This window comes from Sarcophilus harrisii, chromosome 6 (assembly GCF_902635505.1).
Source record: "Sarcophilus harrisii chromosome 6, mSarHar1.11, whole genome shotgun sequence".
In the NCBI taxonomy this organism is placed as follows: domain Eukaryota; kingdom Metazoa; phylum Chordata; class Mammalia; order Dasyuromorphia; family Dasyuridae; genus Sarcophilus; species Sarcophilus harrisii.
The window spans coordinates 39,465,390-39,492,985 of record NC_045431.1 but is presented as its reverse complement, the minus strand read 5'-3'; the positions used below and the strand labels follow the sequence as shown (position 1 = coordinate 39,492,985).

General features: G+C 37.8%; 1 protein-coding gene across 1 annotated transcript in view; it reads right to left on the bottom strand.

The window, feature by feature from the left end:
- CRACD (capping protein inhibiting regulator of actin dynamics) overlaps window positions 1-27,488 on the bottom strand; it is a 262,434-nt gene extending 234,946 nt beyond the window's left edge. The window contains exon 1 of the mRNA XM_031941783.1: window positions 27,409-27,488. The gene's annotated coding sequence lies outside the window, so the exon portion shown is untranslated. The remainder of the gene's footprint in view (window positions 1-27,408) is intronic.
- Window positions 27,489-27,596: the final 108 nt, after the last annotated feature.

Below are 27,596 nucleotides of genomic sequence, written 5' to 3'. Positions count from 1 at the left end.
TAAAATATCTCAATATCTCATTACCCCATTCAAAGCAGATCTATTATTATCCCCATTTTATATTGGGGGGAAATGAAGTAAATATGTAACTTGCCCCAAGTCACACAGCTAATAAGTATCTGAGACCAGATTTGAACTCGGAGTTTCTTTACCCTAGACCCAGTGTTCTAGTTACTGTGCCGTTAGCTGCCTCTGAGGTTCACTCTAGAACTAAATCTATTATTCTGTGGCATTTGGGAGCAAAGCTGTCTTCCTGTGCCATGAGTTTTGTACATTCCCATAGTTAAAAAAAATAGACCTCTGTTTTTCAGTATTTAGAGAGATTCGGGGGGGAAGATGGGATCTGTGATTTCACCACTGTAGGAGACTTCTAGTAGTAAGAAAATTCTCTCCACCAATGCAGATAGCAACTTGTGGTCTTTGGAGTCAGGTAGAACCTGGGAAATTAATGAAGTACTTGTTTATGATGTCATGGCTAGTATGCATCCAGGCAGGATTCAAACTCATTCTGTTCATGATTCAGACCAGCTCTCTCTATACTAAGCCATGCTATCATTTGCACTTTTCAAAATCAACATCAAAGCTGGAAGGCTGCCTAAAGGCCATGTTGTCCAACTCCTTGGTGTTTATTTTACAGACATAAAAACTGTTATGCAGAAAGATTTCTGTCAATTCTTTAAAATTGTTATTATTATATCCATATGTGATGCATAAAAATTGGTCACTTGGTTTACTATCATATCTGGAAACCACTAAAAATTGAATAAAAATTGAGTACAAAGTTCACTAGTTTATGATCAAGTGAAATCATTATTATGAATTAATATATTAATTTTTAAAAATCATGTTGTGATTTTTATATATGCTTTTTCATCATTTTTATAATTTTAAATAATATATCTACATATATTAGCAAATATAATTTACCAGAAGTCTTTTTTAATTAACATTTTAATTAGGATTCTATAAAGACATCATTCTTCAGTTTTCAACATAACTCTTCAAAAATAGTCCCTCACATTGATTCATTGTTGGTGGAGTTGTGAACGAATCCAACCATTTTGGAGAGTAGTTTGGATCTATGCTCAAAAAGTTATCAAACTGTGCATACCCTTTGATCCAGCAGTGTTACTACTGGGATTATATCCCAAAGAGATTATAAAGAAGGGAAAGGGACCTGTATGTGCACGAATGTTTGTGGCAGCCCTTTTTGTAGTGGCTAGAAACTGGAAACTGAATGGATGTCCATCAGTTGGAGAATGGCTGAATAAATTGTGGTATATGAAAATTATGGAATATTACTGTTCTGTAAGAAATGACCAACAGGATGATTTCAGAAAGGCCTGGAGAGACTTACACGAACTGATGCTGAGTGAAATGAGCAGGACCAGGAGATCATTATATACTTCTACAACAATACTAGATGATGACCAGTTCTGATGGATCAGGCCATCCTCAGCAACGAGATCAACCAAATCATTTCTAATGGAGCAGTAATGAACTGAACTAGCTATACCCAGAAAAAGAACTCTGGGAGATGACTAAAAACCATTACATTGAATTCCCAATCCCTATAGTTATGCCCACCTGCATTTTTGATTTCCTTCACAAGCTAATTGTACAATATTTCAGAGTCTGATTCTTTTTGTACAGCAAAATAATGTTTTGGTCATGTATACTTATTGTGTATCTAATTTATATTTTAATATATTTTAACATCTACTGGTCATCCTGACATTTAGGGAGGGGGTGGGGGGGTAAGAGGTGAAAAATTGGAACAAGAGGTTTGGCAATTGTTAATGCTGTAAAGTTACCTATGTATATATCCTGTAAATAAAAGGCTATTAAATAAAAAAAATTAAAAAAAAAAAAAAAAAAAACAAAAATAGTCCCTCAAGTCTCTTCCCACTCCCTATCCTCCATTCAGATGTGCAATTGATCTTCCTAAAATGCATGTCTGACCATATTATCCCCCCTCCCAATTCAATAAATTTCAGTGGCTCCCTATTATTTTCAGGATCAAATCTAAACTCTTCGGTTTGGCTTTCAAATCCCTTAATAATATGGCCCTTTCTCACCTCCCCAGTGTTCTTTATGCCCACCTTACTCTCCTGCACCACCTTACTTTATGACCCAATAACTCTCGCCCCCTCCCTCTTCCTCAGTCACCATATGCTCCTAATTTTGAGCATTTTTCACTGGCTGTCAGAATTAGTGATTAAACATTTGTTAAGAGCCTACTATGTGCCAAGCACTGCAGATACAAAGGAGCTGACAGTTTAATAGGAAAAGCAACATATAAAAAGAAGCTGAAAAGGGGAAAGCCTTAGGAAATTCTGTGCTCAGAGGAATGGTCTGAGATTACAAAGCTGTTGAGAATGATGAGTTTGTGGAGATGAGAAATTCTAGATCAGCCTGATGGGAAATAAGCTGAATTCCCTGAGCATCCTTCTGGAAACAAGCTGAATTCCCTGGGCATTCTCCTTAAGTGGCAGAGGACCTGGGAAGAGCTCTCCAATGTCTAACCTCCACCCTCAGTGGGAGAGAGGAGAGGACCTCAGAGGCAGAGAAGAATAAGGAAATGTCACTTCAGACAAGACTCCTCCCAATACTCCAAACTCTCTTTCTTCATCTCTGCCTCCTGGCTCCCCTGGGTTCCTTCAAGTCTCAGCTAAGGTCTCACCTTCTGAAAGAAACCTTTCCAGGAGCTTCTTAAGCTTAGTGCTTACTTATTATGTATTTAATTATTAGTGCTCTATTATTATGATTTTGTGATTTTTATATGTCACTAGAAGTCTTTCCTATTTATTATTAATATTCTCTGACATCACCTCCAATTAACTCTCCACATCTCATACAGACACAATTGTTCGCAGGGTGTCTCCCTAATTAGACTGTGAGTTCTTTGAAAACATGGACTAGATTTTGGTTTGGGGGTTTGATTTGTATCTGCATTCCTGAGCAGAGTGCTTGGCACACAGTAGGTATTTAATAAATATTAATTGACTGACTATGAACAAAGTCTAAGAAATTAACATGAAGAAATAATCATAAAAAATTATCAATTTGCATATGCACACATATATTATATATTTATATAATCAGATTAAATTCAATAATCGATCTTGGACTAGGAGAATACTGTAGCTGATGAAATACACTTCCCAAATGGAGGAGTCAAAAAAAATAAAACATTGCGTACACCATTGCTAACTTTGTCCACAAGTCTTATTTAATTGTTGTTTTGTTTTGGTGTGAAGTGGAGGAGTTTATCAATGAATGACTAATTTAGCAAAAAAGTAAAAGGTTACAAGAAAATCTTTTTTTTTCAAAAGGGAAATGATGTAAAGAAATTGGAAAAATCTCAATTCATTATTTTGTATATTCATCATTCTGAACTACACAATAGTCTCAAAAACTAATTAAGCAAAGGAATGACAGGAACAGATCCAATCTAATTACTCTGGAGAACAGAAGTGTAAACAGAAGCACAGTTCATACATTTGATAATTGGTAGACTTCAGCCAGCATTCATCTTTTATCAGTACTCAGGGATTCTAATATTTATATATTCTTAAATTAAAAGGCAATAAAGTAATAAAGATTGAATAAAAGTAAATTGTTAAAGTTGCTTTACATGACGCAGAAAAAACTAACCTGAAAATTGAAAAACTAAACAAAGTTTTGGATGAAGGCGCAAGGCAAACACCGGCTTATAGGACTTATCACTTATCACAAGAAGCTTTGGTGTCCTTCTGCCCTTGAAGCAAAGGAAAGCATATCTGAAAAGCTACTGTTTGCAGAGGTTGTAGCTCACTGTTAATAGCTTTCTCACAAGGAATCAATTTTCTCTTCGCCTTGCAAGTTTATCCTGGTGCCGGAAACCTTAGCAGAAAGAACTCTCAACTACATAACTAAGCTACTTGGTTTTATTTTGAGATACCCTGAATTTTAGCAAACATGGGGTTTCATAGAGCAGTGGCATTTAAAATAGTCGTTATTTGATGAACAAAGTAAAAATGTTCTGATTCTAGTTGCCTGAAGCATTACAAGTGGCATCTTATTGTAAAAGAAAATTCTGATTGCCTAATAGAATAAAGGCAGATCTAAGATATAAGTTAGGACTTAGGACACTCAAAGCTCCAGAAAATACTTTAATTTTTCTATGAATAATTAATCTGAAGGCAGTTGATGGCAATGTGCACTGTAGGAAGAGAGATGGTTATGCTGCCATCAAAGAGTTAATTTGTCAAGGTGGACCACATGCAGGTACATGCAGGACCACAGACAAGATTTGTCTGTTTTCCTTCCATCATATACAGACACTTTCCTTTTCCCTGGGTTCCTGAGGCAGATACTTCATATTTCTCTACACACAGAATCTATCTTCCATCCATTTTTCATTCCACCAAGAAGCCCACCATGGAAAAGAATTAAGAGATGGTTCTTTCTTTCTCAAAAAGGGAAATTTATTGAGTGAGAAAGTAATACCAAAAGATCCTATATCCATTTCTTCCTTGTTCTCGTCATCAGGAAAAAAAAAAGAATTACTTAACCAAGAAAAAAAAATGACTGAGGGTTATGAGAAGAAATCATGAAGATGGACTAAAGTCTAAGTAAGGAGGTCAGTCACATATCTACATCCACCACCTTAATTAAAAGCTATTCTTTGTTCAAGTTGGTTATTTTTAACTGTTTAGTTAAATATCAGTATTATAATCACATAGTCTACGTTTACACAATGAAAAATAAGAGCTATCTTAGATACATTATGAGCTGGCTAAGGTTTTATGGACTGGTTTGTGAAAATAACTACTATGGATAAGATTATTTCTGAAGAAAAATGTATTCCATTGATGGAATTGAATTCAATTGATTCCATTGAATGATATGATGATGATGGTAAAGAAATATGAAATAAATAACCGAGTTATACAGATTTATTTACAAAATTGGGGGGGGGATTTATGATGATAATCCTGACTAGATCAAAGACACTAAAAGTTACAGATATGTTATCCCTAAGGAGCTCAGACTCAGACAGATCAGATTCTATATAACAATGATGAGGGAAAAAAATAGGCTCAATTGTCAGTCACCTCTGAGCTTGGGAAACTTATCCCACTCTACTTCTATTTTAAATGAAAAGAGCTTCCCTACTAACTCACTCTCCTTCTGGGGCATAGTTTCCCTTTCAAACCCTAAATGGTTTGCACTTCAAGGAAAAGGAAAAAATGGCTTCCCATTTCAATTCACTCATCTGCCTCTGAAGCTTGACCATCCTTCCTTTAATATACTAGAATTATCATCCCGGGGATAGGTATCCATTTCTCTGTGCAAGCAATTATGCAAAACAACTAATAAACTCTCATCTCCAATAAATGTATGGCTCCAAACCCTAGTTATTAATATTAGCAAAATCCCCCCCCCAAAAAAGGCTTATAATCCCTCAATAATTTAATTTTCTTCTGGGTTGTCTTTTTCTCCTTTCCAATCTTCCTGCATGCATTCAAGTAAACAGAGTTGGGACAAATTAAATAGTTATCTGGTTTTAATAAAGTTTTAAATGCATAACAAGAAACCAAGAAATAATAGTTTGAAATACTTGTTGTCCACTCTGCAGCTACAGTGGGGATTAGAGTGGAATGAGGAGTGAGAACACATGCTTTTTGTTCCCTTTACCCTGTTTTCTTTTGGGAAAGGCTAAATCAGAAAGCAGAGGAAGGTACTGAAGAGGGAATCTCTTCAATCTACTCTCAGGAGAGCATAACGAGGGAGGCAACAATTACGTCATGACAGATGGATACTGATAGTTTCTCCTGCATAGCATTATGTATAGAGTTAGGGCTCATTTTACTCCATTAAGGAGAAAAGAGATCATTTTCATACTTCTCTCTCCAAGCTTTTGGGCAAAATATTTTGCATAAGAAGTACTACCAGGTCTTGGTCTCCCAGCTAGCCCTATATCCCTACCAATCCTCCCATCTCGCCCCTGAATCCTCTGCCCTTCTTCCAGGTCAAATCTATTCTTTTTTCAGGCATGAATAAGTGGAATTTGATTCACACATTAGAATGAAAACTTCTTCAAAAGCCAGTTCCAATGGCCTTGTAGTGGAGAGTCCTCTACATCCAGAGAAAGGACTATAAGAACTGAATGGGAATCACAGCTGAGTACTTTCACTCTTTTTGTTGCTGTTTGCTTGCTTTTTGTTTTCTTTCTCATTTTTCCCCTTTTTGATCTGATTTTTCTTGTGCATCATAATTATGGAAATATGTCTAGAGGAATTGCACAGGTTTAACATGTATTGTATTACTTGCTGTCTAAGAGAAGGGGAGAGGAGAAGAAAGCGAAAAAATTAGAACATAAGGTTTTATAAAGGTGAATGTTGAAAATTATCCATGTATATATTTTGAAAATAAAAAGTTTTAATTAAAAAAAAACTTCTTGAAAATTGACGGTGTTTTTTTGCTTTTTTCTTTGTAATCCCGGTGCTTTAGCATAGTGCCTAGTATATAATAAGAACACAATTAATGCTTGTGGATGAATTGATTGATTTTAGTGGTCTGAAAAGTGAGGTATATACATTTCCTATACTTCTATAAATATGATATCAGATCCTGATGCCGAACCATTTGACAGTGCCAAGAGGTGACAATAACTTTTCTTTCTGGGTCTTCGGCAGCTATGACTGTACCACGTGAGGAAACAATTGCCAGGCTGCATTACCACAGGGGCTGCTTCCCAGGATCATGTCTGGGGGCATCAGACTAGACTGGAAGCTTTGCTATTCTCAGGGTCCTCAGCTGTCCTCACAGTGGGTGTGATAGGGAGAGGTGGTGGTGGTTGTTTAACATGCCCAGAACCTGCTGTGTCCCGTTTCTCCCTCAGGTTCTTGGTGTTTCAGATATACACATCTATCCATACGTGTATAGGTACATGTGTGTTATGAGTGCACATAAATGTTTATAAGTAAGCATTATGAGACTATTTAGAAACAATTGTACCTGGACATATAATATAACATCATATTTAAGGGTATGGCACCTTCCTGTATTTCTCTAAGTTGAGAAAGGCAGATGAATGAATTATGATTTCAGGTCAATCCCTCCACCTCTATTTTCCTCAGTTTCCTTATCTGCAAAATGAGGAGGCTGAATAACATGATCTTTATTAAGCAATTATCAGCTCCCTCCCCTGATAAATTATTCACTCTTTAAAAAAAGAAAAAAAATCATCAGGCATTTCTTTTATGAACAGGAGAATGAAAATACCCATGTAGTGCCTGATACACAGGAGGCACTTAATTATTGCTTGTTGACTTGACCCCCCAAAAGATGAAGAATATATTTAATGCCTAAGAAATGCTGATAACTCACAAGGAGTTAAATATATCTAAGAGATTTCCCCGTCTTTTCACCTTTCTTCCTACTATATTTTCCCTTCTATTTCCCCTTCCACCAAAAAATAATTCCAATGGAAATTGTACAATGGAATTTTGTACATCTAAGTGAAGATTATATATTTTCCTCGATAATACAGGAACCTAAGGTTATGATTTTGAGATAGGAAAAAACCAACAGATGAACATGAAGGTGGAATTCATTCAATTATGACATGATTTAGTGGCAAGAATTCTGGTCACGGAACCAGAAAGTATTGGGACCAGATCTCACTTCTGACACTTCCCTAGTTGTGTAACCAAGAACAAATCCCAGCCTCTTGAAGCCTCCTTATTTTGTAATTGTTAGGATCCTACTTGATGGTCTGTAAGATCTCTTCCAACTCTAAATTTATGGTCCTAGTTCATTTGATTTCTCTGCTTCTTTATGCTGTCCTGAATGATTAGGACCCTTTTCTCCCTCACCTGAGGAGTTGGGGATATACACTTCGGAACAGTAGGTATTTTGGAAAAATTCTCCATACTCACTTCTCTCCACATTCTCCAGCCCCCTCTCTTCCCTCTTATGCAGAGGAAGGTCCTGGGACATCTGTCTGAATCATCCACATTTTCACATATGTGCATCATTCCTGGTCCTAATCAAACTAGACATCTGTGGTTAAATGAAGTTATTTTCCTTCTAACAAACACAGACAATTGTTATAGCCAGTCCTGACAAGGACCAGTCAACTCTTGTTATTTCTGAACACAAACAACCCAGAAATCAGCTCTCATCAATGCGTGTGCTGTTGTAGCAGCTCCCCAGAGGAAGGGGGGAGAGAGAGAGAAAAAAAGAGAGAGAGAGAGAGACAGGCAGAGAGACAGACAGACACATACATACACAGAGAGAGGTGACAGAGACAGAGAGAGACACACAGAGAGAGACAGAGGTAGAGACAGCATGTTTACATTCTGAGGCATAAGCACATGACAAAGGTCACACAACTTGGGAACAGGGCTCAGATTCCAACACAAATCTCTTATGCCTCTAAAACCATATCATAGTCTATATTTCATTGTTATTGGGTTATTGCAGTGATGTTTAACTCTTCAATGACCTATATGGTTTTGGTTTTGGGTTTTGGTTTTATTTTAGTTTTTATGGCAAAGGAAATAGAATAGTTTGTCATCTCCTACTCCAACTCAGTTTACAGATGAGAAAAACTGAGGCAGAGGATTAAGTGACTTGCACAAGACAAGGTGTCTGAGAGCAGATTTGAACTCAGGTCTCCCTCATTCCAAGTTGTGCATTCTATCCATTGTGCTACCTATCCTCTATTATAATATACTATATATAAAAAAATTTATGTGAAAAATCTCATATTTAATATTTTAATTAGATGTAAAAACAATTTTTAAGTTTAAGGCTTTTAAAAATTTGGGGCTCAAAATTCTCTTATTCTTTTTATCAAGTAGCTATTTGAAACAGATTATACATGTGAACTCATACAAAGCCTATTTTCATATTAACCATGTTGCAAAAGAAAATAGAGATCATTCCCTCCTCAAACCTCCCCCCCCCAAGAAAAATAAAGTTAAAAAAAGGTATGCTTCAGTATGCATTCATACTCTCTCAGTTCTTTCTCCAGAAGTGGATAGCATTATTTATCATAAGTCCTTCAGAATGGTCTTGGATCATTATATTGCTTAAGATGGCTGTCATTCACAATTGATCATCCCAAGAATAATTGCTGGTACTGTGTACAATGTCACCCTCATTCTGCTCACTTCACCTTGCATCAACTCATGTAAGTCTTTCCAGGTTTTTCTGAAAAGCATTCTGTTTGTCATTTCCTACAGCACAATAGTATTACACCACAATCATATACCATAACTTGTTCAGTCATTCCTCAATTGATGGCCATCCCTTCAACTTTCAATTATTTGCTACAACAAAAAGGGCTACTATAAATATTTTCATACAGATTGGTCCTTTTTCCTTTTCTCTGATCTCTTTGGGATATTGCTGGTCAGAGGGTATGTGCAGTTTTATAGCCCTTTGGTCATAGTTCTAAATTCCTCTACAGAATAATTAGATCAGTACACAATTTCTTCACAGAGCATCAAGTGAACCATTTCTCCCAACTTCTTCCTAACTTCTCTAACTTCCCCTAATTTCTCTAACATTTGTCATTTTCCTTTTCTGTCATATTTATCAATCTGATATGTGTGATATCTCAGAGTTGTTTTAATTTGTCCCTCTCTAATCAGTAGCAATTGAGCATTTTTTTCATACATCTATTAACATCTTTGATTTCTTCAGAAAACTGCCTAATCATATTTTTTGACTATTTAATCAATTAGGGAATGGCATATTCTTATAAATTTGATTCAGTTCTTTATGTTTAAAAAATAAAGCCTCAGAGAAACTTGCTGTAATTTCCCCCAATACTTTTTCTGCTTTCCTTATAATAATCTTGGCTGCATTGATTTTATTTGTGCCAAAACTTTTTAATTTAACGTAATTGAGATTATCTATTTTACACACCATAACGCTATCTCTTGTTTGATCATAAGTTCCCAATTATCCATTAATCTGACCCTTCGTGTCTAAATCATGGACACATTTTGACTTCACTTCAGTATAAGCTGTGAGATGGTGGTCTACACTTAGTTTCTGCCAAATTGCTTTCCAGTTTTCCAGCAGCTTTTGTCAAATAATGAATTCTTGTCTCCAAATCTTGAATCTTTGGGTTTGTCAAACATTAGACCACCATGATCATCTGCTGCTATAGCTATTTATTGTATATCTAATCTCTTCCATCGATCCATCACTCTTATTCTTACTCAGTTCCAGATTGCTTTGATTACTACTTTGAAATCAGATCTAGTATTGCTAGGACACTCTTTTTTACATTTTTTATTGATTCTTTTGATAATCTTGACCTTTAGTTCTTCCATATGTTTCATATATTATGCTCTCTACTGGATTTTACTATACTACTGTGCCTTGCCATTTCATACTTAAGTGACTGCTTTTTGTCTAGCACTCTGCTAGATGCTGGGAAGATACAAAATTGAAACAAAGCACCATCCCCAACTCTAAACCCAACTCTCTATTCTCCTACTGTTAAATTCTCTTTGGAGCCTCCATTTTGAAGGAGGGTGCACATTCAATATTCATTCTTCAGCCTTTGTCACCATGCCTAAGCTCCCTTCCCCTTTCATCTCAGCGATCCCTTCTCTTACTGATGAGAACTTCTATTTTGAGAATGGACTTACAAGAGAGCATAGTCCTATCTTCTTTTTCAGCTCTTTCATGCAGTCTTCTCCCATTAGAATGTAATCTCCTTTGAGGGCAGGTTCTGTCTTATGCTCATATTTATATTAAACACAGAGTACATACTTAATAAGTGTTTGTTGATTTGATTGCTTTGATAGAATTTTATAGAAAAGTTAGAGAATCATTACTTTACCCTTCTACAGTTAAAAATTTACAAACTGTGAGAAATGAGAACTATTTTTATTTGTATGGATATGAAAGTACCCATTTCACCTTTATCTAGAAAAGGGTAAATTAAACAGATTTCCCCAATTTTATTCATATATATATATCTATATAGATATAGATATATAGATATATCAGTTTGTGGTTATACAGAACTTTTATGATTCCTCTCATAATAAATAAATATGCCTTTCAAAAACCCAATAAGATAGAACTATTTGACTTTTACAGACAAAGAAATTGAAGCTCATAAAGATTAAACTACTTACCCATAATCCCACAACTTTGTGGAAAAGCCATGACTCGAATTCTGATCTTTTCAATCTTTTCCCTATGGTATCCTTGCTCTCTCTTGGATGTTCTATATGCAGATTCTGTATTATTGGGTCAATTCTAAGTAAATTGGGTAATCTAAGCAAAACTGTGTAGTAGGAAAAATTTACCACTGAACATCTTCCTATCTTATTCTCCCCCATAGAGTATTAATTCAAGGATGAGCCAAACCCAAGATGCCTAATATACTTACACTGTTTTCCCCGCTCCAACCAGGGCTCCCAAATAGTGTGTATACAAATTTTTTTTCCAACCATTTATAAAATTCACCCACACAGATGTTATGGTTCAGGCAATTTTTGTTCTTACTTACAACTCTCCACTGGGACCATCAATAGCTAACTGATTTTCCTTAGGCAAATTTCCTTCTCTGAGTCTGTTATCTCTTTTGCTGAAACTCTATTTTGTACCATTCAGTTTTTAGCTATCTATTTTCCCCCCAGAAAATGCATCTTTCAGTGTGTTTTTCTGCCACCATCTGTCAGCAATTCTTCTCCATCTTTTCCCAATAAGATACACATGTATTGTATTCATTCTCCAGGCATTTACTGAATATCCACTAAGCATGTTACAATTGTTTTCCTCTCACTTCTCAAACTATTACTTGTCTGTCCAGATGTAGGTAACTTTAGGTTGGCATAGACAAGCCTGTGTCTGACATGACTTGAAGTGGCAAAGGAGCTGAAGTGGCCAAGAAAGACACAGGGAATGAGGATCGGCAACTCAACTACTTTGCCAGGTGAGCAGGGTTCAGGGAAACATTTACTAGAGTTGTTCCTAATAGTAGTCCTTACCAAAAGATACCACCAACTATCCAAGAAGACTTCGGGTATGGATGTGGAAGGCTACCAAGATATTTCTTGCTCCCTCTCCTCCAAGAGATGGGAGATGGCAGGTCAGAAAAACCAGCTATTATCACCTCCCTTTCTTCATTTCTTAAACTTTCTAGGAAACTCACCTTTTACTGACTCCCAATTTAAATACTCAACGTACAGAAACTGGTTCTAACTGCACATAGATTTATAAAGCGGGGAGAGGGGTTACAGACTGTGGTCTTCTGACTAACCACACATGACTATATATACCATATGAATATTCAATTTTCAGAGAAAGATATCCAACTCTCAATAAACACATGAAGAATAAATTCTCCAAATTACTAATAAGCAGAAAAATGCAAATTAAAGCAACTTTGAAGTTCCAACTGGCATCCATCAGATTGGCAAAGCTGTCAAACAAGCAAATGAACAAATGTTGGAGAGATTATAAGGCAACCATATTAATACACTGTTAGGACAGTTACACATTCATCCAGTCCTTCTAGTAAATAGTTTGCAACTATCAAAGTTAATAAACTTCATATTTTTGACCCAGCAATACCACTACTAGGCTTATACACTTCAAAGATCAAGGAAAAAGGATTCCATCCATACAAAAATATTTATATCAGTAACTTTTTTGGTGGTTTGGAAGTAGAAATTAAGGGTGCCCTGCAATTGGAGAAAGGTATATGAATGAAATGAATTATTATTGTCCTGTAAAAAACGATGAAAGGGTAGACCCAGAAAAACCTATGTGAACAGATGTAGAGTGAAGTAAGCAGAACCAGGAGAACAATCTATACAATAAGAACAATATATAGTGGAGACAAATAACTTTGACTTTTTAATAACTGCATTATTAAAAACACAGATCAATGAAATGATTAACTACAATTTCAGCGAATTCATGGTGAAGCATGCTACTCACCACTTTACACAGAAAGGTAATGGATTCAGGCCAGAAGGAGACATGCTTTTTTTCTCCCACAGCCAATGCTGGAATTTATTACTTTTTTTGATCACAATTTTTATTACAACAGATTTTTTAGGGAGAGGTGAGAAGTGAAAAAAATGGGTTCAATTAAAAAAGCAAGTTTTTATAGAAGAGGATATTCAAAAGTATCAGGAAAAGGATCAGGAAGATCATAAAGTAGTATTGAAGAAAGGTCTTTGGATTTATTGATCAAAAGATCCCTAATACAGTTTGGGAAAATTGTTTCAGCAAAGTGGTGAATATGCATTCCCCATTGCAAGAGATTGAAGGGTAAATGATAGTGAAATAAAAAATTATTTGTCAAACTGGGACTTATCTCCTTTCACATGACTGACTTCCCTCTTGTGACCAGGAAAAACAATTTACAAAAATATGTAACCCAATGACCACATCTGACAAAGTATATCACATTGCATATCACATCACATAGTCCCTTATCTATCTTTCAAGAAGAGGGAGATATGATTCATCACATGTTCTAGGTTCTTCACTGGTTCACTGTTTTGTTTTTAAATCAATTAATGATGAAAAGAAGAAACAGGAGGTCAAGAAAGTTGCAGAGTCGATTCAAGATTTTTTAAGGCAAGGACAGACATGAGCATGTTTATAAGCAGAGAAGAAAAGAGGGCACCAGTAAAGAGGGAGATCTTTAAGATATAAGATAGAGAGGGGTAAGTGATGAGATAAGAAATATGGTGTGTGTGTGTAAGAGAGAGAGAGAGAGAAAGAGAGAAAGAGAGAGACAGACAGACATACACACACATACACACTTTCAGAGGAGACAGAGACAGACTTAATTTTAGAGAATCAGATGAAGACTACATTGAGATGATAGTCTTGGAAAGAAGAGCAAGAGGGAAGAAAAGAAAAGAATTCTGGGTTGGTAAGAAGCCTGTGGCTACAGAAACATTTTAAGATGGAAAAGGAAAGCTGAGAAAGTTCATAACAGATCATTTCTATTTTCCCAGATTATTGGCGGAGAATGATGGGATAAGTGTGGACTTGGATAATCAAGGATAGAAGTGGTTAATAATGGGCTCTATAGAGTGTATGATAGGAATCCAACAAGAGATGAGTGAAATGGATTACCGAGTGACAGCAAAAGTCTTGCTGAGTTTATATGGCATGAATACCTAGAGGATCTAGTCAACGATTTTGTGACATTTTTTCCCCCAGCATCGCTTAGCAGCCTAATAGCAGAAGCAAAGAAATTGGATAGTTGGGGTAATTCAGGTTAGAATCAGCAAGGTAAGCAGAGTGGAAAGTGGGGAAGGATCTCAGGGTGCTAGAGAGGGCTCTAACTTTCTGCAATCTGGAGTTACAGAGGTATGGGCAGTACTGGATTTCTGACGACCACAGTCATTTCAAAAAACATTTAGTACCATCTAATTTAAATCAGACACTGTACTAAGCACTGAGGATACAAAAAGAGGCCCAAAAGACAATCATCTAAAGTTGTGTGGGTACACAACAGTGTACCCACCCAAGAACAGTGAAGATGAATTCCGTTTGTTCCACTTTTGCTCTAGACGCTGGTGGTCTGGTTGGTTGTCTTTTAAACAGTTCAGAAACCTCTAGATCTCTCAAAAGAAGCAGATTCCTTTATTGGGTAGGAAAATGCCTTTGTTTATTTATTTATTTATTTATTTGGTACAAGAATAATGGGTGAAGTTGATATTAAACTATTCATAGCTCAGAAACAGATGCTAATACAGCTGTAAACCATGGAAGAAGAAAAAATAACTCCAAATACTGTTGGTTAGTCTTTGCAGTCTGAGGATAGTGCAGGAATGGCTTACTTTTATACTGAAACAGTATTTAGGGATAGAGAAGCCTTGAAATAGGGTCCTCTGAATCAATCATGGCCTCCTTATTTGTTTGTTTGTTTGTTTTAACAATGGCTTCTTATCTACCTATTCAGATATGAATGAAATAGGGAAGGCAAGATGTTATAGTGGAAAGAATACTTACCAAGTTCAAATCCCAGATCTGTCACCTATTATCCAAGTGAATGTGGGCAGGTTACTGCCCCTCTCTATCTCTCTATCTTAGCTTCTTTGACTTTAACATAAGGGGTGGTGGATGAGATGGCCCAAGATCCCTTCAGTCTCCAAATTGATGGGACTATGAGTATGCTGGGAAACTAGAGAAGCAACATGTGTAGAGACCTCTGTCCAAGTCCTGATTCAAACATATTATTAACTGTATGAATAGCTCGGTTCTCCTAAGCAATGTTCTTAAGGTTCTAAGTTACAAATCATCCGCCAATATGAATAGATAGACAGTGATTTCAGGATAGGCATTTCCCACAATAACTAAATCACAGGTATGGAGAAAAAAAAAAAAAAAAAAAAAAAGGAAAACTACCCAGAAACATGCTTAGCAGAAAAAGCATAATATGCTTCATTATTTGACTGTTATGCCAGGAAAATGTCAAAAAGTGAGCACAAGTTAGCTGGACATTGGGTAACAGTACAATGGAAAGAACAACCAACAGTTGTGGATCCAGAGAACCTGAAGTCAAATCTCATTTCTGATGTTTGTTACCCATGCAATCTTAGGCAAGTAATTTAATTCTCTTGACCTTTTGGCTTAGTTTCCTTATATGTAAAATGTGTAGATCGGACTGGGTGACATCTGAGTTTCTTTTCAACTAGAAAACTTCATTTAACTCTTAAAATGCAATGGTACCTAAAGGAACACAAGTTTCTAAGACCGATTCCCTGGACTTTGTGCACAACATTAAGAACATATAAAGTTTAGGATCATAGGACCATAGATTTAAATCTAGAAGGTACCTTCAAAGTAATCTAAACTAGGAACAGTGGCTTTGACATCAAAGCTAGACCCAGGATTTGAACCCACTTCCTTAGATGTCAAATATAGCTCTCTTGTTTAAAAAAAATATCACCAACAAGATTTTAGAAAGGCCTGGGAAGATTTACATGAATTGCTACTGAGTGAAACAAGCAGAACCAAGAATACGTTGTACACAGTAACAGCAAGAATGCATGATGGATCAGCTATGATCCAAAGCAATCCCAATAGACTTTGGATAGAAAATGCCATCTGCACCCAGAAAAAGAACTAAGGAGACTGAATGTAAATCAACACATGCCAAGTTCATTTCTTTTTTCTGTTTCTTCTTTTTTTTTTTTAATCTCTCCCATGGTTTTTCCCCTTTTGATCTGATTTTTCTCTCCCAACATAATTCATAAAACAATGAGTATTAAAAATAAAGTAAAATATATCATCAGACCTTAAATAAAAGTATTTCGAAGGCACAGAGAACTCTGGGAAGAAAGAGTCAAGTTATAACTCCTCTCAATCTCCTCACTAAAGCTGACTCTCCCTCTAGGTTCTGCTCAGACACAGAGCTCTCTAGAGACTTTTGCACCATTTTACCTCTACCATGATATGAAAGGCGTCATCAGAATACATTGGGTAGTCCCACAGATGATTCTGAAGTTCTCAAGTTGAGCTATAGATTTAAAAAAATAATAATAATAATTCACCTCAACCGAAAGAGGCAATGTGCCCAGTGGATAGAGCATTGGCCTTGGAACTGAGAAGATTGCCTCTTAGACATGCTGGCTGTGTGAACATCACTTAACCCTTTACTGTGGCAATTTGCAAATAAGCCTTTTAAGTGCCAAAGCAAGTGCTGGTCTGCACTGATTGAAGGAGCTCCACACCAGAATCTCCCTAAACTAATGAAACTACAGTAAACAAACCCTTGACACTTTCCCTCAAACCACAATTAAGCAAAATAACTTTTCCTATTCTTTTTCTCTCATTATAGACTACAATAGAGGGATCAAAGGTCCCTAGGAAGATCAGTAAGGAGCCAGGTTAAAATGTAATTGGGAAATATTAACAAAACAAATGAAAAGACAACTTTACATTTTAAAACTAAATGCTACCCACAGGAATCCTTATGTATAGATTAGCGCCCCTCCCTCCCTTTCTACTTGACTTTGACACGGCAAGTCTATACTCTATTAACTTTAAAGAAGCAGCAATATCTCCTTCTGAGGAAGTGAGAGCTGTTGGATCTCTTGAATTTAGGAATTCTGAGCTTCTGTAAGGTTAAAGACTTAAGATTTCCTAAAAAGGGCTGAACCAGGAACAACAACAACAAAAGGTACAAGTTCCTTGATGATCAGCATTGGGGTTGAGCAACAGTGGAGGAGGAAGAAGAGAGGAGAGAGACAAAACTTGAATAACATGATTTCAAAGGTCTCTTCCGGCTCCAGATTTATGAATTCAACATCTCCTTGCAATATTTCCTAGAGATGTGATTCAGGTCAGTTTCAATGGTCTTGTGATAAAGAGGGCTGTGGGGACTGAGTATGTATGGATCACTCCATAGTATTTTCACTTTTTTGTTCTTGTTTGCTTGCATTTTATCTTCTTTCTCACTTTTTAAAATTTGATTTTTCTTATGTAGCATGATAATTGTGGAAATATGTATAGAAGAATTGTACGTGTTTAACATATATTGGATTATTTGCCATCTGGGGAAGGGGCGAAGGGAGGGAGAAAAAAAATTGGAACACAAGTTTTTTGCAAAGGTGAATGTTGAAAACTATGCATATGTTTTGAAAATAAAAAGCTTTATTTTAAAAAAAGATTTCCTACAAATCTGCATTGTAAGCCTATCATTTATACTTTGTGTACCATGACTTCTGCAAAAGGTCCTTTGATAAACAATAAGATCCAGAAATAGGTTAAGTATACAGATTTGTATACATCCCCCGTTTGCTTAAGTATCTATTTGTAAAAATGATGCTATGAAATAGAGAAACAGAGGGCTGGCTCTGGGTCCAAATATGAAGCTTACTTTCTGTGGGATGTGAGTGAACCCCTTAGCTTCTCTGGCTCTCAGCTTCCTCATCTGTGAAATGAAGGGGTTCAACTAGATGGTCTCTGACTGTCCTTCTAGCTTGAGACTTATAATAGTACTAGATTGAGGTAGTTTTTCTTTTAATTTGGAAATTACACTAGTTTATGTTATTAAATGAGGGTAATTTCTGTTAAAATGACAACTTCTTTGGAAATCTGGATGTGGCAGCTGCAAATGGGATTTATCATGACAACTGGGTTGCCCCTGGAAGTGTAGAATAAAACCTGGTATCATCACAGGGAGTAGCTCTAATCGGAACTCAGGAAGCCAATGGGTAGCTTCTCCATAACACCAGGGAGCCGTGGGGACACCAGGACCGCGCCTGGGGCAAAATGCCCAAACTGTACAGTAAGGGAGTGTGACAACACAGAGCCAGGGAACAAAGCTGCTGAAGCAAGCAGAAAAATCTGTGTGGGAAAACCAGCACCTGGGAGGCACTGGCAAAATTCTAGGCAGTGACGGGCTAGGAAACTGTGCCTTTAGAAATAAATGCTTGCTGTGACAAATCAGACTGAAGAACAGGAGGAAAGACAAGGTGCGACTGGAAAATGAGATTGTCATAGTTATTTTCCTTCTGTAAAATACAATGTGGTAGAACCAGTGTGTAAAGGGGAGACCAGTAAGGGGTCACACAATTGGAACCCAGAAAAGGCCCGGGGATTTCTCAAGGTCACTGAGAGGATACAAACTCCTCCATCCCCAAACTCAAAATAAGAAAGCTGGAAGTTCAGGGGCATAAGAAGTGAACCACATACACCTTGTTCTGGGTGAACAGGATGTTTTGACTTGACCTTAGATGTATAAACACATCTTATCAAAGGATTCAGACCACAGTTCCCATTCTCTCTTTTTACTCTATAGCAAACAGTATACATTTACAGTGAAATGACAACAAAACCTTCACTAAAGACCAGAAGCATCAGAAACAGGATCCAAGATTGTCTAGAATGAAGCGGGGAGGGAAGCATCTGGCTCAGAGTTCCATGAAGTATCCCCACCCTCCATCAAAGGTGTTAAGTGTCTGAAGTCATTAAGTACACACACAGTTACTTTGGAAGAATATTGATTTAAACAGTGAGGTGAACCATAGAAGTCCATGCCCCATTCCTTACAAACAATACCTGCTAAGCTGGACCAAATGAGATAATCTTAAAGTTAAACAAACAAAAAAAAGTCACTGTCATGAGTGCAGGTGACACTTTTGGAACACCGAATCCACCAAAATGAGAGTGTTCTGTGTTTGGTCAAAAGATAGAGGGATCTCCAATGCTTCAAATCTTTATCCATCAATCTCTACACCAAAGGCATTAATAGGAACTACATATTAGAAAACTACCTGCTTGGAAATTAATTTTATTCAATTTATTAATTTATTCAATACTGAAGAAAGTAAGTATGGCTGGGGTCATACCCTGAAATATGAATGCTGAAGATTAAACTGGAATATATATTCACACACACTCAAAGAAACAACTGTGAGTAAGCATCTGAAAAGATAAATTGGACTAAGGGCAATTTACACAAACTCATAATGTTTCTATCTTCAGGGAATAGCCCTTTAGAGATCTGATAGGAAAGGACAATATCACCAGATCATGCTATCTGCCTTTCTGGTACACTCATCATCTTCATCTCCCTCTCACTGGAATACTGGACTCTGCCTTTATGCCCCCTGGCTTTGACTGGTGAATTTTAACCATCTTGATATAAACTATAAAGGGCCTTCATATCACTTCCCAGTCATCTCCACATAAAACTCAAAAGTCCCTCCCCTTTCCTTTGTACCTTTTATTTCTGTGCTGTCTTTCTCCCTTAGAATAAAAGCTCCCAGAGAGAGGACTGTGGGAACTGAGTGTGGATCACAACTTTTGTGTTTTCACTCTTTTGGTTGTTTGCTTGCTTTTTGTTTTCTTTCTCATTTTTTTCCTTTTTTGATCTGATTTTTCTTGTGTAACATAATTGTGGAAATACTTATAGAATTGCACATGTTTAACATATTGGATTATTTGCTGTCTAGGGAAGGGGGTAGAGGAAAGAGAGGGAAAAAATTTGGAACCAAGATTTTGCAAGGATGAATGTTGAAAATTATTTGTGCATATGTTTTAAAAAAATAAAACGTTTAATTTAATAAAAATTTAATAAAAGAAAAAGAATAAAAGAGGAACTACCTTGCATGCTTGCATTCAGATTCCTGGCATTTATTAAAATAGTGTCTAGCACGTAATGAGCACTTAGTAAATGCTTAATCTAGCCAGATGTTACTGTCAGAGGGAGGACAAGAGCCTGGATTGACCGCATATAATATTTCTTATATTCTAGTGCTTTTTGATCTTCAACAAATAAAAGTATTAAAATAAAATAAGGGATGGAAGATTTCATTCTATATTTAGCAAAAGGATACTCCCTCCAAGTGTCAAAATAAGTAATATAAGTAATGAAAGAGCAAATTCTTTCAGGAATTTCAGTTAATTCTCTTCTTCCTCACACCATCACAGATGAATAAAGGCCTTTGTGATATTCATCGGCACATCAAAAGTGGTTAATTTTTTTCCATTGGATAAAAATTCCTTCAGATCAGAGATCTTGTTCTATCCAACTCTGCATTTCCCGTAGATCTTATATATAAGAAATCTTCAACCAACATTTCTTGAATTGAAAAGAATTTAATTGACTTCTCAAACCAAGGTGCCAGGTGCTATGAATGTACTTTCAAGCACCAACTTGGTAAGGAGAGAGTTAATAAGAGGGGGAGAACTAGCTTTGCTGCCTCCAGTGTGATGTTAGACAAATCATTTGATCTCTCAATCTCATTTTCTTTCTTTGTATTTATCTACAGCTGACCAGTTGAACTGTAAGTAAAGTTCTGACCATCTCCAAATTTACAATCCTCTTGTAAACTACTGTGATTGACGTAGTCCTTTCACTAAGATGGTATTCTTTTCCAACATCAGCATGGTTGGGTATATATGATCCACAGATCCACAGAGACAGGAAGAAAAAGAGCTCAGAAATAAAAAAAAAAAAAAAAAAAAGTATTTTTTCCTTCCTTTGTAATTATCTACCTTTGACCAGATGACCTATAAGTAAAATTCTGACCATCTCCAAATCTACAATCCTCTTATAAACTACTGTGATTGGCAGGGGTCTGTTCACTGAGATATTATCCCTTTCCAACATCAGCATGGTTGAGTGTATATGATCCACAGATCCAAAGAGACAGGAAGAAAAAGAGCTCAGAAATCAAAAGTGTTTCTTCATTTGGGAACCTTTCACATTTCCTCTTTAAGCTGGTTACATTTGCCCCAAAATATAGCACACAAGACAATGAACTGGGAGCGGAGCAACATAGGCTTTAGTATTTGTTCTGTGTGACCCTGGAAAAACTGCTTTATGTCTGTTATCACAATTAAGAAGGCCGAGCAATTGAGTTACAGGGACAGGAAGGCAGCAATTGTTATCAGAAGCCCTAAAATGGATATCAGCTTCTCTTCAGCTCTTGACAATTGGTAAAAGCAGAGTTAGGTCAGGGCTTTGGAGCACAGATCCCTAACTTGACATTGATACCGTGACTGTGACAGTCACCAATGGATGTATTGGCCAGAAAGAGAAGTTAGGGTGAGAGTTCCTTATGTTACTCTGATGAAGTTTAATTATCTGGAGGACTTTTCCTGTGGGTCTATATGTTTGTTTTACCATATTGCATGGGTACCTGGAAGAAGGTCGTGTGCACCAGGGTGTGCTGTGAGCTACAGAAGGTCTCGGTTATAGAATGCACCAAAGGCAAAAAAGGCATCCACCTTTAAGAAAATCTTCAGAGCTCTTCCCCTGAGATCTCTTCTCTCAGATCTTCTGTCAGAGGTCATAGAACCCTGAAGCATTCAATTATTGCAAAATTACCTTCCATCTCTAAATCACTGATTCTGAGATTTCATGGAGTAAAGGGTTAATTTGAGTGCCAGGCACTCCCTGATAATGGTAGTTGTTTGCCACTTGTCACTGGGCCACTGATGCCTGATTGGTAGTCACTAATATAATGCATAGGCTTAAAGGAAAGAGTATATCTGCTCCAACAACAACAAGCAAATAGCAGGCATAAGGCCCTAAACTCCTTTGTTTACAAAGACGCAATTCATCACAATGATATCTGAGCTGCTGAGGAAGATAGAAGCATCTCCAACAAGAATACCTGCTAACCCTAACCCTAAACCTCTCTAGGCCTAAAGCTAAACTCTTATTTTTGTCTTTTCCAGTTAAAGACATTGACTGTATGTTGACAACATAAAAGTAAAGGCTAGATTCAAGAATATCACTTTTTGTTCGTTCTTTACCATTGGCATTTCCTCCCACAGCTTGATTATCCTTAGATATAATCGATGACAACCCTTTTCCCCCCCGAGGCAATTGGGGTTAAGTGACTTGCCCAGAGTCACATAGCTAGAACGTGTTTAAGTGTCTGAGGTCACATTTGAACTCAGGTCCTCCTGACTTCAGGGCTGGTGCTCTATCCATTGCGCCACCTAGCTGCTCCGACCCATAGGTTCTTTACCCAAAAGAAAGCATGAAAAAACAAATCCCATCAGTGTACTCCCCCCAAATATATGGATTTCCAGTTTTACTGCTCTATTAAACATTATCCAGGTCTCTAAGATTTTAGTTATAGTTTCATACCTACTAGCTATGTGATTGTGTATAATTACTCTGTGCCTCAGTTTTCTCATTTGTAAGATGTGGGTGATAGTACTTGGAGCATTCACCTCAGGGGTTATCATGAGCAGAGTACCTTATAAATCTTAAAGTACTATGTCAACATTATTTATTATTGCTACTAGGAGCTATTATATTTTATTGAAAGGTATATTATCTTGTTTCCTCTAATTTAATGTATTCATTTTACCTGTGCTAAATAAAGTTTTTAGGCCTCTTACCTGGATAAATTCAAAATTCAAATTCAATGAACTTTTTTCAAGCATTTCCTTTGCATAAGGTACTGTGCTACAAAGACAAAAAAAAAAAAAAAAAAAAAAATCCCGCCCTTAAAAAAGTGGTATTTTACTAGAGGGAGAAAAAGAAAAAGAATACAATACGTACCGGGTAAGGTAGTGAGATAGTGAGAGAGGTAGACAAAGAAGAAATTGTTTCAGTCAAAAAGTTCATCAGTCCACAGCCAAGTGGGAGAGAATGTCACTGAACTTGGGCTATTGGGGATTGGACAACAGGTTACCCCATGACCCCAAACTGAAGTCTTCCAGTTTGCTAGAATGTGACAAGAGAAAAATCTGGGGTCTACTCAAGAAGCCATAGGATCGCCTCTATGCCACATGGAGACCCCAAAAGTAAGATTCTAGAGAAGGCATGAATGTGTCCAGGCCAATGGCAAGCAACAACCATTACAATTTAAAAAAAAAAAAAAAAACTATTGGTATTTTGACAGATTAGCAGCAAATGGTTACAGATGTAACAGTCATTTATAACCTTCTGCTTGATTACAGTCAATGATCATTTGACTAATTGAAGCAATGGTGAAGTAACATTAAATGAGAAGAAAGGCAAAAGGCAGGAAAAGGCACACTGTGAATGAACTATATATAGAAAGCTCTCACTAGACTTGTGTAAAAAAAAAAAAAATATATATATATATATATATATATATATCTCAATGCTTCAAATAGGAAATAACTGGAAGTTAAAATATGGATTTTTTTATTTCCCAAGGAAGTCTGATTGATATATAAAATGGCTGCCACAATGAAGATCAGAGAACCCAGCAACCACCCTAACTCTATTAAGGTGGCAACTAGATGGCACAATAAAGCACTAAGCATGAAATCAGGAGGACCAGGGTTCAAATCCAGCTTCAGGCATTTCTTATCCATGTGACCTTGAGTAACTTCATCTCTATTGGTCTCAGTTTCCTCATCTGTAAAATGAGAATAATAATAGCACCTACCTTCCAGGATTGAGATAATATTTGTAAAGTACATAGCATGGTGTCTGACATAGTCATTCTTAAATAAATGTTAGCTAAATTGCTCTTAGCCCAAGACCATTTTTGTAATTCCCACAGGTGATCCCATGAGGCTATGAATCACACACACGATGATCATGAAAATACTAAAACTGAAGTCAATTCAAAGAGCAATGAAAAGATGATAGTGGGCAGAAGTTACAATCACAAAGGTACAAAAGCACTAAGATACAAAACTCCTCTCTCATATAGTTGTATGTCTTCGAGAAATGAGCTACATATTAAATATTTTATACTGCCCTTTGCTTTTGAAACATCAATAAAACATTATGAAGTACTTTTTTATTTTCTAAGCTTTGTTTTGTGTTTCATCAAAGGCCAATATTTACTTATTGGGCAGGTTTTTCTCTTTAAGAGGGTTAATTTACGACCTTCATGATGGTGTATGAAGTCCAGAAATAATTTCTGTTATTATCACAAGAATGTGTATATGTATGTCTGTAAGTTAGTGGTGAAATCAAAAATCCTGGGTTCAAATCTAGTCTCAGACACTAGCTATGTGACTCTAAACAAGCCTCTTAACCCTGTTTGCCACAGTTTCCATCTGCAAAATAAACTATAGAAGGAATGGCAAGCTGTGTGAACGCAAATCACACATTAATCTCTGTCCCAGTTTTCTCATCTGTAAAATGGGGATAATAAAAGCACCCACCTCCCTGGATTGGGATAAAATGAGATAATCTGTATAAGATGGGGGCTAGCTATTATTATCATTGTTGCTATTTGTCAGTGCTAAATAAGTCGTTTAATGGTTCCTTTAGCTTTGAATCCTAAGGTCTAGTTATCTGTAGAAGAATTTAGAATAATCATTTATGTTATCTCAACAAAAAGACATTAGATTCCATTACTTATTAGAAAAAAAAACTTTTGAGAAGTTAAGTAATTAGATTCTATGTGAATAATTTTGGATATTTTCCCCTGTTATGATAGTTTTAATAGAACAAGAAAATTAGAACTAGGAAGCATCTTTTAAATTTAGTATTCAAATTGAATTGAAGTATTTAAATTCAAACTGATAATTAAAATGGGAACTATTATTGAATAACTGAAGGAAGATTTTCATGTTAAATGAATGACAAGGAAACGTTTTTATTTAAATAAAGCAAACTCTAACCCCTGGATCTTTATGTACAATTATGACTTGAAGCTCTCTTGTAATCATCAGATTCTGAAAAATGCTACATTAACTGCAAATGCCAACCTTTGACATAGCCTTTTAAATGAATACCAATGGCTGCTGCTGCTGCTGCTGGTTTTAAAAAACTATTAAGGAAGATATTCAGCCTTTCTTATGAAGGAATAGCCAGAATAAAGTTGCAAAGACATTTCCACATGTTCACATTCTGCTTATAAACATCCTTTTGCAGTTACATTCACTTTTAAAACTATGTCCATAATAAGTTTTAAGAGCACCTTAGATATGATCTAAAAGCACTAAGAATGATCAACTATAAACATTCTCTGGACTCCAAAAAACTTCCCATAGTCTCCTTAAAGTTCCTCCATTAATGAGCATTATAAATAAGAAATTGTGAATTTTTTTTTTAAAAATTAAGTGAAATAAAGGCAAAGTACCTAATACCCTCACACATGCCTTAATTGAAGCAATCACTCTATAATGCATTCATCTCTTTTAGATATTTTACAATTTAAAGCAATGTTTTCTGATTTTTAAAATGCTTCACTAATGAATAGTTTTGTTTGTTTTTTTTTAGTTGCAATGACACTGATCCTGGGCAAGTCACTTCACCCCAATTTCCTCCCTAAAATGACAATAATAATAGCAGTGGTAATAATGACACTACACTAGGATTGTCTTCTCTAGAAAGTGAGGGTAAAGGTGTCCTTAAAGTGTTTTGTTTATGAATTATTTTATTAGCTAAATGAAATTAGGGAATATCAAATTCAGATTCCTGAATCCCATATAAATAGACTGTACAGAGCTACTGCCACTCATTTTATTTCTCGTTTAACAATTCCTATGTGCTGGTTGTTGTTTTAACACAGACTAACATTGATTTAACTGACAAGTTAATGAATTGAAAATTCTCTACCGAATATTTACTACACGCCTTTTATTGTAAATGGCCTGACTCAGTCGATCCTTCCCCTCCCCCACACACCTCCTAGTAGATCGGTTTCAGGGCCATTATTGTTAACCATATTAAAATTTTAGAACACAAGGGGATGGTTTCTAGGTGTTTTTAACATATCGGATCCAGGGTTCCTTGGGGAGGCAAACATTTTCCCTTTTAAAATTCAGAACTCAAAACATAATCATCACCATTGGAGCTTGGGAACTTCTAAAAGCCAAATTAAACCGTTTTCTTTGAACTCGGACGCCGTTCTGTTTACTAACAACCAAGAGTGGAAACTCTAGTATACACGGCTGGCTGCCTTGGGCTCGGTCCACAGCTGTCTACGTCCATTGAGGAAGGCTGGCGAAGATCTCGCCGCTTAGAAGCCCAAGAAGAAAGAGATTGTACTCCTGGAGGAAAAGCACGGGAAGGATGGGGGTGCGGGGAGGCACCCAAACAAGGCACAGCTGAGCCCCGAGCTCCGAGACTCGGAAATAGGGAGCGGGGCGGGCGAGTGCCGGGGATCCCAGCCCGCAGATTTCCCGGCTCATCCCAGGGCAGCCGGGGGGCTCCCGGCGACAAACGGCTCGGCAGGCGGAGGTTAAACAAAGCGCCGCGGCTCTAGTGGGTGTCGGTTCGCGTGGAGCCCAGGTCAGATTGAGCCCCCCCCCCCCCCGAGAGGGAGATTCCCCACCCACCCCACCCCCCACCTCCACACACCCATCGGAGACAAACGTCCCCAGGAGAGAACGCCTGGGAAATAATGCCATCCCCGGGCAGAAGAGACGGTTCCTTAAGGAAAGCAACTCTCCCATCAAGTGTTCGGGCTGCAGCCCAAGTAGCATCTCGGTGAAATCAAGCCTCCTGCGGCTTTGCTGTCTGCTCCGACAGGGAGAAACGCGCGCGCACACCCAGAACACGCAGCCCCTCACCCCGCGGGGGAAGGACCCACACTTACTCTTCTTCGCTAGTTGTGCTCCTCTGCTCGAACCCCGCTGGCTCCCGCGCGCCCAGATCCCGCAGCGACTTGCCCGCGCTCGCGCACGGATGCCCACCGACGCGGCGCCCGGGCGCCCCAAACACTGCGAGCGGATCGATATCGCCGCAAGGTCCCCCCTTTCTCCGCCCACTATTCCCACCATACACACCCTCGCGCGGCGCCCAGCGCAGCCTCCTCCCACCGCCCAGGCGGCCCCGGAAGGCAAGCGGGCTGGGAGCCGGGGCACCCGGGATGCCCACGGACAAGGTCACCAGGCAGGGGCGCGCGGCGGGGGCTGCAAGCCGGGGAGCTCCGGGCCGGGAGGAGCCCAGCCCGGCTCCGCTATTGTTCCGGCTGGCTCCCGCGGCTCGCGAGGCTCTCTTACCTTCGCCCCGCTGGGCTCCGCTCCGCCGGCTCCTCCGCGCTGCGGAAAGGCGAGCGGGTGCTCTCCTCCCCGGTGGCCGGACGCCCCGAGAGCGGCGCCGAGCCGAGCCCAGCCGCAGCGCAGCCCGCCTCTCAGCGAGCCGCACCAGCCTCCATGGCGCTTCCCGCTCCGGCCACACCACGGCACTG